Raw genomic sequence first — 4,345 nt, 5'->3', positions numbered from 1 at the left:
TTTATTTCACATGGGTTTGAATCAGATTTGGCCAGATGGTCATTTTAGACCCAGATGGTGCATCTTACCCACTGACTCGACTCGGGTCAACTAACCCCTAACTCGGGGCAAACTGAGCCATGAGAACCCTTTTTTTATAAGAAGCCATATTTTTAGAACCCTTTGTCATAGATACATTCTGATCATTTAAAATGATAGGAATACTTTCATTAGGACAGGATAGAATAGGATAGGATAGGATAGATACTTTCTTTGTATTTCTGCGTCATTTCCCCTTGAGGACCATAAGTACAAAATGGCTAATCTTAGCCCACTCTCCCCTATAAGTATTAGACATTTATTTAAATATTTTACAGCATTAATCTATATTATATACAAATAAACAACTCATGTAGAACATTTATATTATTTTTAAACTATTTATAGGGCTACTATTAATATGATTTTAATAAAATATGATGTGTTATAGATTACTAGTATCAAGACAAGTGATGATAATGGGAAATATACTTAATTACAAGAATTAAAGTGTGACAAACTGCTAAATATTCTATATGATGATTTACTTGCTGGCTTGCTGGAGCTTTGAATTCATGTTTGCAATGTTGAACTGCCTTTAGCAGCCTCCCTTCGCTCTTTATCTCTCTCTGTCTCTGTCTTCTTTTTTGTGAAGGCATTTTTTTTGGGTTTACAAAGTGTGCCAACAACGGCGAATTTTGTGTTATTTATGTTAGATCTGATCGGGTATAATAATTTGATCAGATATTCTAATTCTAAGAACGTGGATATTTTGTTGTAATCACTTTTAATCACTTTACCGACAGAAATACAAAAACAAACTACCAAATTATTAATTCAGCGAATCATCCACTGACTGTAATGTGGATTGTAACGCATCTACCTGTTAATGAACAACCTTCGGGAACTCTCCAGATAGCGGCACAACGATTGTGAGTGATGCTGTGGATCGGGAGGGAAAACTCGGACCGGATTAGCGGAATCAGCAGATCTTTAGCGGAGCGGTAACCGAACGCTTTGAGCAAGGGTGAGGGTGGGGGATTGGTGAGAGGGGCACCTCAGCCGATGAGGGCAAAGGGGCAGTGGCTCTAGCCACCGGGCCACCCCCCTGTGCACGGCCCTGGTCTGCTGCCGTTCATGAGAGTACCACAATGCATACATGTGTGGTGCTGCTGAATTTTGTGTTTTGTTTTCCAAAGATGAAAGAAAATCTTACAGGTTTGGATCGACATGAGGGTGAGTAAATGATGACAAAATTTTCGTTTGTGTGTTGAACTATTCCTTTAAATCATATGGTCAGACAGTTATCAAAAGAGCTTGACGACTGAGTCAAAATACAATATTTACATATATAGAAATCAACATAAGCATTAATTCATAAACTTCAGTTTTTAAGACCATAATTAATAGTAAACATAATTTTCTTAGAATAATAGAGATATTATAAAGATGTCAAGTACTGTGATTCATCCATAGGGAAAAAAGAAAATAAATTGAACAGAACATTAATTCAGGTCAAAATATTGCAAAAGTAGTGCACAGGACAGACTTAACAAGATTTCCATAACTGCAATATATTTAGATCACACTTCTTTTTTGATTAAATTTTGAGAAAAACATGATTTCACTAATCTAATGATTAGTAATAAATTTGACATTTTCCTTTAGAGAAATATGTATTTAAACTAAATATATGACCTGTCACACCATATTTTGAAATATTTAACTTATATGACACAATTTGGGTTCAAATAAAATCAAATACAGTATACTTTCAAGTAGAACAAGAGCAAGTGCAAAGCTTTATTATTTTCACACCTTTCTTATGTTTTGTCTTCCCTACATTTTCTTGCTAAATTTCTACCACCCATAGGCATGTTTGAACAGACAGACAACAGAATAAAACAGCAAGTCACACTTCCGAGCCCTGACGTCAAACTAGATCCATAGTGACGAAGAGTTTGGCCTCTATTTGAAGTCAAAGAACAATCCGAAAATAACTGCTTCTGTAGACGTGGAGCTCACAGTGTTGGCGGATGACCACAAACCCATCCTCTTGGGAGGCTCTAAGTGTAATTAGAGCCAGGGATGATCACAGCACAGCCCTCCCTCTGCCTTTATTTCTGACGATGGACTGCTTGCTATCAGTTTGATTACAGCATTTCTTTTGTGTTCAATGTTGCTTTGTTGAGGCTTTTTGTCTGGGCTTTATTTATGCAGACGACTAATGAAAAGGAAACAGCAGGTCTTATGTAGGAAACAGGAGATGGGAGGAAAGAGAAAGGGATGCCGACGGACAGATGGAAGGGAGAAGATGGAGAGAGCAAGGGTGCGTAACGGAACCAAGGCCTTCTGGGAAATTTTCATAATTGCTAGACAAGCAAGGACAAGATATGACGATCTAATTAAGGTGTCAGGTTTCACTTTCAGATAACATTAATGTGTCAAACTATCTATGCATCTATTTTTGTCCATTACAATTTGTCATTGATACTATTTTCATTTTTTATACTATTTTCATTTTTTTCAGATCATTTGCAATCAGTTGAGCACTGCAAAAAAAAAACAAAAAAACATTTTCTTTATATATTTTGCTTTGTTTTCCAGTAACTAATGTATTTCTAAATATACATGTACTCATTAATCTTATCAAAATAGATTATGAACAATTTGAAGACATTTGGCCATTTTTTAACAAAATATAGTGTTTTTTTGCTTCATTAATTCATTAAGTCATTGATTTCTGTTACCTAAAATCATTTTACACCATATTTCTGACTAGAGACTGTGAAATAGCATGATAGTACATTTCGCATTAGAGGAGAATATAAACAATGAATAATATTCCATGCAGCCAAGGAGCAATGACAGCAAGAAAATTATGATGACATGAAAATTTACGAAAGAAGACCGTAAAGGCCTTGTCATTACTGTTTTTAAACAGCCCATATAACATTGCCTGCCCTAAATAACGTACACTGGTACCGTCAGCTTAATAAATTTAGAGGGACCACAGCACACAAGGCATTCAGCTGACCCAAAAAAGCCTGTCTCAGTGGAAATTTTACAGAGCTTAAAATAATAATAAAGAAGAGTGAAAACGTTAAAGGGATAGGTCACACAAAAATGTAAATGAAAAATAAAATTAACTCACTCTCATGCCATTCCAAACAAGCATGTATTTGTCTACATGGAACACAAAAAGTTAATTTTGGAAAAAAAAACTTTTCTATGTAATGAAAGCAAATAAGGACTGGGCCTATCAAGCTCCAAAAAAGAATAAAAGAGCTCCAAGAGACCTAAGCACTATATTACAAGTCTCTTTAAAAAACAGACCTGAATTTAGGTCATTCACTGTAAATAGACATCTCTCCTAGCTCCTGATCATGAGAGAAGTAGTAGCAATGTCTAATTTGTGAATAATTAATTTCTTTGTGTCAGATTTGTTTAATGAATCAGTTGATCCCACTCACAAAACTGGCCTGGGCTGCGTTTCCCAAAAGCTTCGTATGCCTAAGAAGTTCGTAAAAACGATCGTACGACTGATCTTAATATTACGGTCTGTTTCCCAAAAGCATCGTAACTTAAGTAGCACATGAAAATCATCGTAGATCTACGAGTGCTCTGGAGTAATCGTAAAGCCCTAAGTGCATCGTAAGAAGACTTATGCGGTCACCTGCAGGACAATCGGCAGATTACACCTTTAACTTTATTCAAGTGCAGTGTGATTATAATATAAGGATATGATTGTATTTTATTGTACACTTTATTACTCGTTTTTGTTGTTGTTGTTTATTTAAATGAATTTATAAATGAAATAATTAAAAAGGGCAGAAAAAATAGAAATACAAATATTACGGTCTGTTTCCCAAAAGCATCGTAACTTAAGTAGCACATGAAAATCATCGTAGATCTACGAGTGCTCTGGAGTAATCGTAAAGCCCTAAGTGCATCGTAAGAAGACTTATGCGGTCACCTGCAGGACAATCGGCAGATTACACCTTTAACTTTATTCAAGTGCAGTGTGATTATAATATAAGGATATGATTGTATTTTATTGTACACTTTATTACTCGTTTTTGTTGTTGTTGTTTTTTTAAATGAATTTATAAATGAAATAATTAAAAAGGGCAGAAAACATAGAAATACACATCTAAATTAAATGACTGAACAAAAATAAATAAGTAAAAGAAATAATGTAGGAAATATGCTTCAAAGACTGGGGGGAAAAAATCTGTCAATGACTTGCTGACTTCCACGAAAACCAGCAATGTATTGGACCCGGAAATAACGTCTCTGTATATATATATATATATATATATATATA

At 34.8% G+C, this 4,345-nt stretch overlaps 1 protein-coding gene across 2 annotated transcripts in view; it reads right to left on the bottom strand.

Moving 5' to 3' along the window:
• The window catches only part of LOC107550481 (sodium-dependent neutral amino acid transporter SLC6A17), a 28,322-nt gene that overhangs the window by 16,149 nt on the left and 7,828 nt on the right, over window positions 1–4,345 (bottom strand). The gene's annotated exons all lie outside the window — the stretch shown is intronic.

This window comes from Sinocyclocheilus grahami, unplaced genomic scaffold (genome assembly GCF_001515645.1).
Source record: "Sinocyclocheilus grahami isolate Dianchi unplaced genomic scaffold, SAMN03320097.WGS_v1.1 scaffold399.1, whole genome shotgun sequence".
Lineage (NCBI taxonomy): Eukaryota > Metazoa > Chordata > Actinopteri > Cypriniformes > Cyprinidae > Sinocyclocheilus > Sinocyclocheilus grahami.
Note: the sequence above shows the minus strand (reverse complement) of the source record. Positions and strands in the feature narration are given on the sequence as shown.